This window comes from Triticum aestivum, chromosome 5B, assembly GCF_018294505.1.
Source record: "Triticum aestivum cultivar Chinese Spring chromosome 5B, IWGSC CS RefSeq v2.1, whole genome shotgun sequence".
Classification (NCBI taxonomy): Eukaryota; Viridiplantae; Streptophyta; class Magnoliopsida; order Poales; family Poaceae; genus Triticum; species Triticum aestivum.
Window position 1 is genome coordinate 442,776,754 of NC_057807.1, and position 16,057 is coordinate 442,792,810.

At 47.3% G+C, this 16,057-nt stretch overlaps 1 long non-coding RNA gene across 6 annotated transcripts in view; it reads right to left on the reverse strand.

The window, feature by feature from the left end:
- Positions 1 to 14,386, reverse strand: part of LOC123112342 (uncharacterized) — a 28,882-nt gene extending 14,496 nt beyond the window's left edge. For 2 of the 6 annotated variants that reach the window (XR_006455377.1, XR_006455375.1), the window contains exons 1-4: positions 13,738 to 14,386; positions 13,061 to 13,665; positions 12,692 to 12,742; positions 12,211 to 12,598 (exon numbers count right to left, since the gene is read on the reverse strand). This is a non-coding gene — a long non-coding RNA (uncharacterized lncRNA). Of the gene's footprint in view, positions 1 to 12,200; positions 12,599 to 12,691; positions 12,743 to 13,060; positions 13,666 to 13,737 lie in introns of all 6 variants that reach the window. The other 4 variants (XR_006455378.1, XR_006455376.1, XR_006455379.1 and 1 more) reach the window with 3 other exon arrangements.
- Positions 14,387 to 16,057: the final 1,671 nt, after the last annotated feature.

Sequence of the window (16,057 nt, forward strand, 5' to 3'; positions counted from 1 at the left end):
AGAATTTCAAAGATATACCGCATAGACAGTAGCCCCTGATGCTCGGTTCGGTGTTCGAAAAGAAAAGCCGGACTGAGAATCTACAAAGATATACGCAGGAGTTATAAAAAATATGTCAATATGGGATTGCAGGCTGCACTGCTGACCTCTGCCGCACTGACTGCGGAGGTCAATACTTTGAAGGAAAGCCTCGAGCGGTCCTAGAACGAGCTTGGCCGTGCCAAGAGGCAGCTCGAGGACAAGGAAGGTGAGTAACACCTTATGAAAATTGTACCTTACAGAAAAGGATTTTGGTTGCAAAAAGAATGACAAGGATAACACGGGTATTGCAGGGGCCGCTAACGGGGTGGCGACCCTGAAAGAGGCGGTGGCCACGGCCGAACGAAATGCGGCCGCAGAGCGCACCGAGCGAGAGAAACAGGAGGCGCGGGTGGCGGAGGTACAGCAAGAGCTCCAGGATCTCGTGAGAAAACATGAGAGCCTGGAGCGTGACTCGAAGACTCGAGAGTCTGAGCTTGCAACGGCTCTTGAGAGTGCCAAAGCCGCTAAGGCCGAAGCCTAAAAGGCCCTTCAGGAGATTGAGGCGGTGAAGAAAATAGCAGCGGGTAAGGCATTTTTCATGCAAAGTAAGCATGTGAGTGTTAATTACCTGTTGCTTACCCGAATTCGGAGCTCTCCAGGAGCGTTCGCAGATCTTCCTCGCAGCGTGTCCGATGCTGCCGCATTCTACCGGGCCGAGGGGAGCTCGACAGAGAAGGTCTTCTGGTCTCAGTATGCTGAGGCCGGACATCCGGTGCCCCTTAGCGACCAGCTGAAGCAGCTGGTCGAGCTCCACAAGGCGGCCGAACAGGCCATGAAGGGCCTCATAGTTCGGCTGTGGCCTAAGGAGGCCATGCCTGGGAGCTACTTCGGCTTGGTGCGGCGGCTGGTGGATGCGTGCCCGTGGGTTGAAGTCATCAAGCACTCCGCCTGTATTGAGGGTGCCTTTCGGACCCTTGCCCGCGCGAAGGTGCACTGGGGCAAGATGGATGCCCAGAAGCTTGTGACCGACCCGCCACCAGAGGGCAAGGAGCATCGCACGCCCGAGATGTATTATAAGAGTGTGCTGAAGGGCGCCCGCACTATTGCAGGGGAGTGCTTCAAAGATGTAATTTTTTAGTAGACTCGCATTTTGTTATCCTGTGCGCTGAAAACTTAGTTCATATGCGCTAAGCAACGCTTGTTAATTTAAAATATTACCTTCTGTGCGGCTGTTTATCAAATCTGAGAGATGTCAAGTCGTCGGCTTCAGCCCCCATGCCACAAGTGTTGTGGTGTTCGGGATAAACTTGAGCACTCTTGTTCTCATTTTTGGGTCCATCTAGGGAGGTGCTCAACACAGCGAACAAGGCAACCGGACTTATAATGCTTGAACACTCTCACTTAGCCATAGAATTCTATAATTTTAAATTTCGGCGAAGCCCCTAGTCTTTGGAAGGCCGAATTTGGGGCGCTATCCACGCCTGGGCCGGACAAGATCCAGCTCCTCGCTCTAAGCGGCATAAGTCTTTAAGGACTCACAAAAACCTCTCGAACAGCGACCGGCTCTCGCCTCATCATGACGGTTAGTTTTAGCTTTCTCCACTGAGGCGTTAACCCAACTCAACTGGGGCGCAATCGCAGTGGTTCTCCCAGTGCTACCTTAGCCGATATAACGGAACGTAAGGTACCAAAACATGGGAGCCGGGCAAACCCAACTATTGACCCAAGACATGATTCGGAGCCGATGTATATAATGCTATAAGTTCGGGGTGCCGCACTTGTGAAAGTGTTCGGACTTATCACACCATGATGCAGGAAACATAAGCCCCTGGTGTGTTTTAACCGTACCAAAATGTACGGATGCGACATGTCGTAATTTTAACATGTGTATGAAAAAGAAATGCAATTATAAGCAAAAAGATGCTGCACTGTTTTATTCAATAAGTGCTGCTATGAATGTAGAACGATACAAATAGTGCGATAAGCAAGGGATGGGACTGTTAAACATATCCCCCTCCAAGGGTAGGCTGCGGATTGATGTATAAAAATGCTCGTAATGGAGACCACCTGTATATTCGTTGTAGCCTGTATCCTTCCCTGCCTGTTGCATCGTGAGTTCGGCAGGTCTGCTCCCGGACAGGGCCTCTGACGAACGGAGTCCTGTGGGTAAAAAATAAAAGGTAAAAAAAAGAACGACACACTTGAGAGCCCCTAGTGTGGTTGAGCCGCAGTCTGGGCTTATTGTGGTCGTGCCCCTCTCCCCATGCCCATGGTATCTTCAGAGCGTAATGGTGTACGCGAAGGAACTGTTTGGATGTTTTGCAGGGGCTGGGGTTGGGGCCGCACTGCTACGCGTGCTCGGAACGTGCCAAGTGGTCTTGTTGTAGGTTACTCCGGGCGCTCTTAGCTATGTCCGGTCGCTTAACGGCCGGACTCGAGAATTGCCTTAAGAGGCTGCATTGTACTTCTGCCGCGAGAGCCGCTGTATGTTCCTCCGTTTGGAGAGAGCGCTCAGTGTTTCCGTTGACCGTGATGACTCCTCTAGGGCCTGGCATCTTGATCTTGAGGTATGCGTAGTGCGGCACCGCGTTGAACTTTGCAAACGCGGTACGTCCGAGCAAGGCATGATAGCCGCTGTGGAACGGACTATGTCGAAGATTAACTCCTCGCTTCGGAAGTTATCCGGGGATCCGAAGACCACTTCCAGTGTAACTGAGCCTGTACAATTGGCTTCTACACCTGGTATGACGCCTTTAAAGGTCGTCTTGGTAGGTTTAATCCTTGAGGGGTCTATGCCCATTTTGCGCACTGTATCCTGATAAAGCAGGTTCAGGCTACTACCGCCGTCCATTAGGACTCTGGTGAGGTGAAATCCATCGACGATTGGTCTATGACCAATGCGGCGAATTCGCCGTGGCGGATGCTGGTGGGGTGGTCCCTTCGGTCAAAAGTGATCGGGCAGGAGGACCATGGATTGAACTTCGGGGCGACTGGCTCCATCGCGTATACATCCCTGAGTGCACGCTTCCGCTCCCTTTTGGGTATGTGCGTTGCGTATATCATGTTCACCGTCCGCACCTGTGGGGGGAAACCCTTCTGTCCTCTATTGTTCGGCGATCGGGTCTCTTCCTCGTCATCGCTATGCAGCCCCTTGTCATTGTTTTCGGCAATTAACTTGCCTGCCTGCTTGAATACCCAACAGTCCCTATTGGTGTGGTTAGCTGGCTTTTCGGAGGTGCCGTGTATCTGGCACAAGCGGTCGAGTATTCGGTCCAATTGGACGGACCCGGAGCAGTTCTTTTGAATGGCTTTTTCCGCTGACCGGGTTTAGAGCCTCTGAATCCGGCATTGACTGCCGTATCCTCACTATTGTCGCCGTTGATGCGGCGCTTGTTTTTGTTACGACGCGACCTGCCATTTCGGTCCTTGAAATCCGGACTGCCAGAATGTTTGCTGAGGTTGTTGCTGCGTGCTAGCCAGCTATCCTCGCCCGTGCAGAAGCGGGTCATGAGTGATGTGAGGGCTGCCATGGATTTCGGCTTTTCCTGTCCCAGGTGCCGGGCAAGCCACTCGTCGCGGATGTTATGCTTGAAGGCCGCGAGGGCCTCCGCATCCGGACAGTCGACGATTTGGTTTTTCTTGGTTAAGAACCGTGTCCAGAATTGTCTGGCCGATTCGTCTGGCTGCTGAATTATGTGGCTTAGGTCATCAGCGTCTGGTGGTCGCACATACGTGCCCTGGAAGTTATCGAGGAATGCGGCTTCCAGGTCTTCCCAACTCTCAATTGACTCTGCTGGCAAGCTGTTAAGCCAATGTCGGGCTGGTCCTTTAAGCTTGAGGGGAAGATATTTGATGGCGTGAAGATCGTCACCGCGGGCCATGTGGATGTGAAGAAGATAGTCTTCGATCCAAACCGCGGGGTCTGTTGTGCCATCGTAAGATTCGATATTAACGGGTTTAAACCCTTCGGGGATTTGATGATCCATTACTTCATCTGTGAAGCATAGTGGGTGTGCGGCGCCTCTGTACTGGGCGATATCACGACGGAGCTCAAAAGAGCTTTGTCTGTTTTGTTCGGCCCGGCCGGACTTACTGTGTCCGGTGCTACGGTTGTCGTCACGTACCATGGGGCGCCCACGCGATCCATAGATCGATCTTGATTGTCTTGCCTTATCCTCCAATATATCTCGCAAGTCCGAAGCGTTCCCCTGTGGCCTTGTGCTTTTCGAGCGATGCCGGGGTACGGGTCTAGTGAAGGGCCTAGAGGCCTCTCTGTCGTGACCACGGGGTGATCGGTCAGCCGTATTGTCTCCTGATGATGCGGGCTCATACGCTTCCTCCTCTAATCGGGGGAGCAGCTTGCGTTAGGGTAGCTTTTGGAGGGGCGTTCGAGCTCATACTCTTCAGCCGCGAGGACTTCAGTCCATCTGTCGGCTAGCAGATCTTGATCAGCTCTAAGCTGTTGTTGCTTTTTCTTGAGGATGTTTGCCGTGGCCATAAGCCTGCGTTTAAAACGCTCTTGTTCGACGGGATCCTCAGGCACGACGAATTCATCGTCGTCGAGGCTTGCTTCGTCTCCAGAGGGAGGCATATAATCCTCTACCTCTTCTTCTGCCGCTCTCTCATGAGGGCTGGCGTCTCCATCCTCCTGTGCTGGGTCTTGCTGGAGTGGGTTATCTTCGGCGCTATCCGGTGTATTATTATCTCCGGTGCCGGAATCTTCATTCTTGCTGTGGCGGGATTTAGAGCGGCGCCACTGACGCCGGTGCTTGGGCTGTTTCTTGGAGGGGTCATCCTCCTCTGTTCCTTCGCCATTCCCATCCTTTGGGATATCCACCATGTATATGTCATATGATGAGGTGGCTTTCCAGTGCCCGGTCGGCGCTGGTTGTTGGTCGTCTCCGGCATCGTCGTCCATACCGTCGATGTCTTCGGAGTCGTAATCTAGCATGTCGGTTAGATCGTCGATAGTGGCTACCAAGTGGGTGGTGGGTGGGCTTTGAATTTCTTCGTCGTCTGCATCCCAACCGTCCTGACCGCAGTCCGGCCAGGGCTCTCTTGATAACGAGAGATGTTTTAGCGAACTCAAGATGTCGCCAAAAGGTGAGAGTAGAAAGATGTCCGCTGCGGTGAACTCCATGACCGGCGCCCAATCGGATTCGATCGGAGGGGCGCGGGAGGTTCGAAGTCCGGCAAGGAGTCCGGCACCTCGGAGTCACGAGCTTTATGAGGGACAAGATCAGTGTTCGGCTCTATCGCCGTAGAGGTTGCAGCTCCCGAGGCGATGTCTAGCCATCCGTCCTCGATCTGCGCAGCCGGCTCCGAATTGAAGATCGAAGCGGGTTCGAGTGCGGCCTCCAGGGTACTGTCCAGCTGCAGAGCTAAATCATGCTCGCTGTGACAGTGCGGCACGCTCGGCTGTGGCTCGACTCCATCGAGGATCAAGTCCCCGCGGATGTCAGCCGTGAAGTTCAAACTTCCAAATCTGACCTGATGGCCAGGGGCGTAGCTTTCGATCTGCTCCAGATGGCCAAACGAATTGGCCCGCAGTGCAAAGCCGCCGAATACGAAGATCTGTCCGGGGAGAAAGGTCTCACCCTGGACTACGTTGTTGATGATGGTCGAAGAAGCCATCGAGCCTATCGGTGACGACACAGAGGAACTTTCAATGAAAGCACCAATGTCGGTGTCAAAACCGGCGGATCTCGGGTAGGGGGTCCCGAACTGTGCGTCTAGGCGGATGGTAACAGGAGACAAGGGACACGATGTTTTACCCAGGTTCGGGCCCTCTTGATGGAGGTAAAATCCTACGTCCTGCTTGATTAATATTGATGATGTGTGTTACAAGAGTGGATCTACCACGAGATCAAGGAGGCTAAACCCTAAAAGCTAGCCTATGGTATAATTGTTGTTCGTCCTAAGGACTAAAGCCATCCGGTTTATATGGACACCGGAGAGGGCTAGGGTTACACAGAGTCGGTTACAATGGTAGGAAATCTACATATCCGTATCGCCAAGCTTGCCTTCCACGCCAAGGAAAGTCCCATCCGGACACGGGACAAAGTCTTCAATCTTCTATCTTCATAGTCTTGGAGTTCGGCCGATGATGATAGTTCGGCTATCCAGACACCCCCTAGTCCAGAACTCCCTCAGTGCCAAAGTGGATCATTCTGATAATGATGCTGACATTGATGAAGCCCCAGCTCCTCCTCCAAAGCCGCAAAAGCTAAAGAAGACTAAGGCTTCACGATCAGCTGCTCCTCCAAAAGCTTCACGTGTGAAGCCACTGGCCACTACACCTCCTGAAGACAGTGTGCAGTCTGAAGATCTATCACGTATCTCCAAGAAGACGGAGAAGAAAAAGAAAATCGTCAAGAATATTGATCAGACATTGACTCCTGTTGCCATTCTGCGAGAAGAGCACATTGATCTGTCCAGCGATGAAGATCTTGTAGATGATGCTCTTGAGCAACTGATCAAAAGCAAGGAAGAAGCAGAGATCTTCAATGATTTGCCTCTCTTTGATGTGGCAATCATCCATAACTTCATTGATGAGTGGTTTGACATCTCAAATCTCAGCTTTGATGATCTACAACTTCCCATTGGCCTCAGCGTCTCCTTCAATGGCGCCATTGCTTCTGAGCTAGCTCTTGCTCAGCGCATCGTTGAACTGAAGCACAAGATCGACTATGAGAAAGCTTAGTTCAAGAAGCATGTGGCCAAGTTCAGCGTGCAAGATGTCAAAAACTTCAAAATCATGTTGCACGAGCTCAAAGAAGCCTTTCACTCGAAGCGCGAAGAAGCTAGAGGCTCTCGGGAGCGCATGAAAAGTCTGGCTGACAAGTGTGTGCTAGCCTACAATGAAGCTGAGAAGCGCAAGGCTCTTGGTCGTCCTGGCATTGACCCCAGAATGGCTGCAAAGAAGAAGAAGCTATTAACTGACCAATCTGCACCTTCAAGGCAGGAAGAACCTCGCATAGTCTTCCCAAGCAGCATGACTGGCTCGAAGCCAAAGGTCAAGTCAACCGCTTCTGAACTGAAGAAGACGAGGGCTGCCGAGGCTGAAGCCAGAAAAAAGAAAAATACAGAAGCCTCTGATGTTGCTCCCTCCAAGAAGAATCGGACTGCTCCCACAGAGCCCTTAGTTGTTGAACCTATCTCAATGGTTCGCCCTGCATCTGAACACCAAGAACAACGGATGATAGTTCATGAGCCTGCTTCCACAGAGGCTTATGAAGCTGAAGACATTCCAGCAGTTGATCCCACCGCTGCTGAAGACATTGGTCACCATGACAATGTTGAAGATGATGAAGTTCTTCCTCAGATTGAACACAACGTGGTATCATCGCCTGTTCTCACGAACAAAGAACTCATCAGCATTGGCCGTCCTCTGGCGCCAATTGCTCAGGTTGCATCATGGGCTGATCGCCCACAACAGCAAGACTCCCCAAGTACTCCCCAACAACAACAAGTCACACCACATGTGCAAGAAGAAGAGGATGAGGCCCAGCCTACTTCATCTCCAAAAGCGTCGCAAGCATTACGCAGGCTTCGCAAAGGACCAAGGCCTCAAGTCCCTCTTTCGAGCGTTCCAGAAGGAGAAATGCACCACCAATCTGTTGCACGTCAAGTGTTTCCAGAAGCCACTCCGACTGAGAATGTCTCCGTGTCTGATGCCCAAGCTGTTGAAGACAATCCGGCTGCATCAGCCGATGACGAACAAGAAGTAGAATGTGTCCATACTCCCCCCATTACTGAAGAAGTTGTTCCTGAAGTGAACGTGCCAGTACCCGACCCTCCAGCTCATCAAGTGGAGGTTGAAAATCTTGAGGCTGCCACCACCAACGTAAATGAAGCTAATGACGTAGTCATGGCCGAAGCCAGTGTGGAGCCTGCACCAACCAATATGCCAGAAACCAATGATGCAACGGCTCCTGAAGCTTCTGTTGTGCAGCCTGAAGACTCTGTTGTTGCCACTGCTCCTGTTCCGCCACCTAGGCCTCATACAATTGAGCAAGCATACAACTATGGCCAGGTTATCACTGTCAAATGGCCCGTTGTGGTCCCTCCGCCTACTGCCTTTGGTCCTCAGTTTGATTATCATATTGAGCATAGGCCTCAGGTCCAGAAACCAAAGCCAAGACTGCCAAGGTTCCCAGGTACTGCCACCTTTATTGGGTCCTTCAATGCAAATGGCTTCAAAAGCCACAACACCTTATTTGACAGCGCAAAGAACTCCTACTCAAGGCCAAGAATATCATCTGATCGTTTCTGGAGTTATCAGCAATGAAGCTATTACTCCTGCGTTCTGTATGACCAAGGGCGCATTTTCCCTCATATGCGCCTCAACACTAAAGCCATTGCTGGACTGCCATGCTTAGAAGAAGCACTTGACTGCTTTCGTGATGCTGGTTTGCTCAGCTTTGTGACAAACAAAGAACATTGGAATGAGGAACTTTTGCTTCAATTCTATGCTACCCTCCACATTCGCGGCTACAACAGGGATACAAAGACATGGGTTCTCGAGTGGATGACAGGAAATGTTCATCATGAAGCCAAAGCTCTTGACATTATTGAGCTTACAGGCCTACCCACTCCCGGAGAACTGTTTGAACCTGATTGTCAACTCCACCGCAATGCACTGGAGAGCATCTTCCATAAGCCAGAGCCCAACATGAGCTAGATGTTGAGTATGATGAAGCCTCTGCCACCTGACACTGAATACCCAAAGGAGTTCTTTGTTGATAACCTTGAGTATCTGCCTCGCACAATATATCACATCATCAGACGGACTCTATGGCCTATCAAAGGACACTCATCAGCTGCAAAACTTGAAGGAGCCATGAAGACATTGGTCTTTTACATCCTCAATGGCATCAGCTTCAATACACAAGAATTCTTCATCCGGCAACTGGCTGCGTCTGGATCTGACCTTTTTGGCCTGAAATTCTATGCTCCATGGGTCATGCGCCTCATCAAGCTACACTCTGCTATCAACTATCAGCCCTCTGCTCGCAATCATCTGATCTTTCTACCAGAGGTTGATATGTCAATTGAAGCCATATACCCTGAGCCTGCCAAGAAGCTTCTTTGTCTTCAAAATGTTGAACACCAAAGCTTCACTCGGCCCATGGAAGGAGTCCATGCAGTAACTCGTGTCTATCCAATGGCTGGAAACACTCATCTGCCTCATTGTGCGCAAACTGAAGCTACTGAGAGCACAATTGCCCAAAGGCCTAAGAAGCGCTCTCGCGTCCTAAATGACCGAGAACTTCTTGTGGCACTTCATCAGAAACAAGACAAGCATCACTTTTGGCTCAAGCGACAGATGCAAAGCCTATTGGTGGACGTCAATCGCATTCGAAATCTTGCCACCAAGAATGCTTTTGTCACTCACGAGACTTGTCGACGATCATGGAAGAGTTTGACGCTGCTTAGTGCTGAAGAAGATCTTCAAGACAATGGCTTCACTGAAAGATTCAAGTTTGACTCCACTCCTCCACGGAATGTTGTCCTACGTCGAACTCCATCCCTTGAAGACTCTGACTATTCTTCCTCCGCGGCAACTGTGAATGCCAAAGTGATCGATGATGAAGACAATGCTACTTCACCGCCCCCTACTTCTGCACGCATCAACACTGCACCAAGTTCGTCTGCGCCGCCAAACAACAACGACAACCCTGCTGCTTCACCTATTCCTCATGAGAACGAGTAGATGCTCTATGTCTTCAAACCTTTTTGGTCATTACTGACAAAAGGGGGAGAAGCATATGAGTTTGATAGTCTTCAAGCGGGTTCAAATGGGCGGTTGCTTTATATTTTGCCTAGTGATTACAACTCTTGCTTTTGATACATTTCGTTCTTTGAGTTGTAACACTTAAACTCGATGGTCGTCTGCTACTTACTTGCTTTTCCATGTGCGATGATAACTTCCGCATTTAGATCATTCTACAGACGTCCATTTTTCATTATGCATGTCACTCTCTTAGTTATATCATTTCATGCATGATGAATTATCTTCATAAGTTGAAGAGGATCTCCACAAGTACAACCTGCCATGTGCATTTGCATTCCAAAAGCAAATTACTTATATGCACATCTTCAGGGGGAGCCTTTGCCACTTATGAAGACAATACCCTATTCTTTACAATTTCACATACTTTATTCCCGTTGAAAACTTCAACCAGTTTTTCATCAATCACCAAAAAGGGGGAGATTGTAAGTGCATCTAGTGCCACCCCCAGTTGGTTTTGGAGTATTGACGACAAAGTTGGTTGAGGGACTAATGCGTTTGTGAGAATTGCAGGATAACGCAGGTAGTGTCCCTCATTGATTCGGTTTACCTATCGGAGATGACCCCTAAAAATGTATGAAGACATTGACGACAATGGTGGTAAGTGAAGATATTCATATTGAAGACTATGACATGAGAAGACATTGTATGAAGACTATGGAGCACGAAGACTGTGTTATTTCGTTGTTTCCTTTTCTTCTTTGTTGAGTCATAGGAACCACCATACTGTTAAGTGGGGTCCAAGTGAACAAAGTCAAAATGACTGAAGTGATGCTCAACCCAAATCTTATGTCTTCGAGCGAAGACAATGAGAGCAAATCTTATCCAGAACTGGATGAGTCAGCTTTGCTTGTAGCCCAAGTAAAGTTGTCGTGTGTGTTTGAAATCTGATCGTTGGAACACGTGTCAGTTCCTTAGTGACCCAGGGTCATTTCGGACATATCAGGTCTGGTTGCCTTGTGGCTATAAATAGCCCACCCCCTACACCATAAATTGGTGGCTGCTCAGAGTTAGTTCACGGCTTTTGTCGTTTGAGAGCAACCCACCTCAAAGCCTTTGAGAGAGAAATCCTTGCGAGGACAAAGCTCAAACACCCAGAGCCAAAGAGTGTTAGGCATCACTGAAGTATTTTTGTCTGTGTGACCTGAAGACTTATTATACTTGAGGACTGTGTATCCTCCAGCCGGTTAGGCGTCGCATTCTGAGCATCTAAGAGTTATTGTGGATCGCCGGTGAACGAAGTCTGTGAAGGTTCGGAAGTCTACCTTGAAGACTTACCAGAGTGATTGGGCGAGGACTGTGTGTCCTTAGCTCAAGGGGAATAAGGTGAAGACGCGGTCTTCTGAGTTGAATCTCAGCCTCCCTAACCAGACGTACAGTTGTCACAGCAACTGGAACTGGTCCAACAAATATTGTGTCTTCAACAAGTGACTGGTTCTATCCTCTCCCTTCCTTTACTTAGTGTTTGTCTTCGTGAAGTCATTGCCTATTTGTCGTACCTGTTTAACTTCATTGCTTGACTACTATCATTTGTTGGCTTCATATTATCTTCCATCCTGATCCTTACTACCAAGCTGCTATTAGTCTTTGTACTTTCACATTATTGCATACTTGATTATGGCTGGCTTGTTGTAGTTTATCTTCCGCTGCATATTAATTAGGTCATTTCTATTGTTTGTCTTCGAAACTTCCACGTTTTGAAGACTTTCATAAAAATTGCCTATTCACTCCCCCTCTAGTCGATAACTAGCACTTTAACCAAGTATATTATCCCGCTAAAGAAAGCACCAAGTATATATTATGTCCACCTAATTAAACATTGTCTTATTTGTCCTACAAAATGCAGAACAAAACTTTTGAGTCAAATTTGTAAGCAAGATCAGTTTCATCAAGTCCTGTCGTATTTTTCAAGTTAGGAAGTTAAATAATGAGCAACTATTTTGGAGGAAATAATAATGATCAACAGGTATTTTGCTGCTGCAGATGTCCATTATTTTAGGAGGTGTGGTTTCTTTATGCAAGGAAAGATGTTATGGTGCTCCGAAGCCAGTCATTTGTCCACCCTAGATATTACTACAAACAAAGGCCGTGCACAATAGTTTCAAGGATCACATTTCATCAAAATATGCAAATATGTTAATCATGAACATTTGCAAGCATTCTCATAATGACTATTTTTACAAACCCACATGCTACAAGGTTCCACTTTCATATGCAAGAACTATTACTCCCTCACTATCTTGACTCGTATGTCTGATCATATCTTCCGTAATAGCCATGCCCGCAAGAACCATCAAGCATTAATAATTAAGAAAATAACAGTCTCACAACAAGATGCATAAAAGGATTATAAACTATTTGGATAGCGAAGGCTACTCAAACACACCTCAACTTACCGATGTATTCTGCAGGATAGTAAATGATGCCTACAACAAACAGAACATTGTGATTAATAGTGGTGGTAAAAACAATTGCCGAAACATCCCTAACTAATTAAGAAACTATGATTATATACTGGTTCTTCAGGCCTGAGAAATTAGTCATAATTCTTGGCTAGAGAATAAATATGATTATAACAAAAAAAATGTGTAGATTTCTCATGTGGTGCGGAGTGGACTGTTCAGCAAAAAATAACAGACAAGCTCAGATCATTTGAGGTGTTCAATGGAAATTATGAAAAACGTATTGGTAGGAAGCATGAGTTACATGAAGCCCACATATCTTGATGCTTGTGGCGATAGCTACTTTTTTCTCCTTGGCCATTTGTTCCGCCGAGCCCCTCCTCTTTAATACATGCAGATTGTTTATCTTCAGAATATTCATCATGAAAATGTCAAGTTTTGATAATTGATGATCAAAAGGAGCAAACCCACTGACCATCCTCTGTCTGGCTCCTTGTCCCAATCCATTTTCTATGCTTCCAACTTTCTGCAGCAAACCAAAAATGTAATCCAATATAAAAACTCAAGAATATAACAGTTATATTGAACTTTGCACAACAAACATGGGGAAAATCCACTTCTGGTTAGTGTAACTCATATTCAGATGTACTGTAAGACATGGGAAAAGTGACTAATAAAGCTTAGAATCAGAGTTACATTGAACTTACAGTGAATTTGGTACAACTACTAACACAAACTAAGCTGAAAATCAAAGTAGAAAAGCAAGTCCTGACTACTGTAACTTCAGAGTGCTGCAAGTGTAAAAAATCAACAAGAAAATTATAATGAGATCATAATAACAAACCTGTAGTTTATGTGCTTGAGGAATTTACAAGTTTTCGTCCTTTGGATCAATTCTTGTGAAGGACTGCAGGTGACTAATATATCATCCAGATTTTTGGTATCCTATGACACTTCAGAAGCAAAAAAGTTACAACCGTTTAGAAAGTACAGTGAACCCAAGAAGTCATTCTTGTTGCATCTGAGGAACAACATGCGGTTCACAGTGATGGCAGCGACCGAGCCATGTTCATAGAGCCAACGGCAACCAGCCGACCATATCGGGTGGCGCCACCTCATCATCATCTTCGCTGATGTACCACCATAGGTCCACAACAACAGGGGCATGGCGCCGTTTGGCCCGGCAGAAGCACGCCGAGCTCGTCCCAGTCGGGCGCATGTGTGGACACTTCGCACCCGAGCGCGTGGGTGTATGCGTAGATGACGGCGCGCAAGGCGTCGAGGAGGTCTGGATCAAAGAGGATCCACGATCTGAGGCCTCTTATCCTCCCTCCCAATCAATGTCCACCTCTCTAACGATTGTGAACGGCTCGGAAAGGAAAGAGAATGGTAGAGAGGAAACATCGTCTCGATGTAAAGTTCCTCCTTGTCCCATGTTGTTCGTCATCCCTGTTGAAGAAGAAACATCATCTCGATGTAAAATCATGGTGATTGACTCAAGGGAACAGAGAGGAAAGACACCTCCTTCAAGCGAATTCAACAATTGATGTGCCGCAGCGAGCGGTGGTTTATGATCCCCCTCGCCAAATTCTCATCAATCCGCAAACAAATTAGGACACCCAAAAGTTTGCCTCGTTACTAAATTTGCAGCACGAGAATCCTGACGAGACAAGAAAACCTCAACCGAGCGTCCCATGCTCGTAGTCCTACACGAGGCAACGGTGCGATGCGAGGGGGCGGCGGTGCAGAGACGACCATGACCGGTTGCAGTCGAGGTAGAGGCCTCCCTGATCGTGGCCGCTCACTGGCCTGCGGTGGATGCCGAAGAGGAGCACCGTGGAGGGTAGGAGCGGTTGCAGCCGACGGGGTGAGGAGGGTGAGGCGAACCAACGACGGCGACGCAGGGAGAAGCACCACCACGACAGTGAATGAGGTGGTCGTGGCCCCGCCGGCGATCTGCGGGACGAGATCGACACACACCTCGGGCTGCTCTGCTCCGACGACGTGGAGGCTCTACGGCGGCTCCCCCGGCCGGATCTGGCCACAGGAAACAGATCGAGGGGGCGGCGGCGGAGCAGTAGGGGCGGCGGCGGAGCGGGAGAGAGGTCGCATCTGGATCGAGAGGAGGGGGCGTCGTACCAGTTTTTCTCTGGATCGAGAGGAGGGGGTGTCGTACGGGTTTTTCCTTAGCGGGAGGGGGGGAGAGGTGACGAAAAAAAATCAGAGGTGGAAGGATGACGAAAAAAAACCAGCGAAAATAAATCGCGCAGACTATTCATCAAGTCGTTCATTAGGAGTAGATTTGGGGTTGATTTAGGCATCTTCCGTCTGGTTTTGTAAAGGGCCCCTTGTGTCTTTTTTTCTGTGTTTCTCTTCATCTATTCCATTTCTTCTTTCTTTGTTTTTTATTTTTTATTTACATTTCTCTTTTTTAATTTTCAAATACATGCCAAATTTTAATACACCCTGAACAATTTTTGTATACAGGTTTTAGATTTCTATAAACATGTTGATCATTTTTTGTATACACATCCAGCGTTTTTATACACAGGTTGAACATTTTTCTTAATGGTGGGGCCATCTTTTATATGTTATAATGTTTATATAAAAAAATTATGTGACCATAATTTTAAATACCCAAACATTTTTTTCAATGTCACATTTTGTTTGAATGGTATGAACATTTTTTTACAAATTACGTGAACAAATATTTAAATTTTCACAGACACTTTCAAGAAATGTCATGAAACATATTTTCAAATGTGTACACATTTAAATGATGCGAGTTTTTTAATTTGCAAAAACAAATTTTATATTTCATGAACAGTTTTTAATGTGTGGTGGAATTTAAAAAAAAAGTAAAGTAATTTTTACGAACATGCGGACATTTTTTAAAATGACATATCTTTTATTGTTGTTACTTGTTTTTGACAAATTACGCGAACAAGTTTGTAAATATTTATGAACATTTCTAGAAATATAATGAAACATATTTGCAAACATGTGAACATTTCCAAATTATATAAATGTTTTTTAAAGTCTTCGCAAACAAATTCTATATTTCTTCAGCATTTTTTATTGTGTGGTGGAAGTTTCTTGAGAATCAAGTAAAGTATTTTTGTGATGTAACAAACAAATGGACGCAACGACGAACTAACACTGGGCCACGCACTACATACCCTCGTTTGAAGTCATGTAATATTTTTGGTTTTGTCTAAAAAAATGAAATATTTTTGGTAAACATGGTACAATGTACGGTGTGATCTTGCTGGATCTGAGAACGTATTTGAAATATCTTATCGCGCCAAGTATAGCCGGTGATGATGTTGGATTAGGACATCTATTTAGTGGCAGTCTATCGTTTTTCTCCTCTAACCCTATACGGCTAGGGCAAGTTCTTCCCTCCAGAGTTCATTGGTGAACCTGTGCATTTGTCTCCCCTCTACGCAACGTTCTGGCGGCTGGTGACGGGGAGGGATGCCTCTGCTTCTGTTACTACTTTAGGTTAGGGTTTTTAGTCCGACGTTCGGGTGGATAGCGGCATTTTTTCTTCGAGTTTGTCTTCTGGCTTCGATCCTCCTCGAGTTCGGCTATCTAGACATAGTCGGCGGAGCTGTAGCGTAGCTTTACGTCATCTTCTTAGGGCGGTGCCGATGGAGTTATGGTTTCTCTTCATGTAACGAGATTTGTTGTCAAGTGCTTCAGATCTATGCAAGGGTACAACGTCAATGACTGCGGACTCCAGGGTGTTAGTCCTTAATTAGTGCACGTGCACGAAGACTTCTCAGATGCCATTGATAAGGTTGAGACGGCTTCAGTAAAGAAGCGGTGTGTCAGCGGC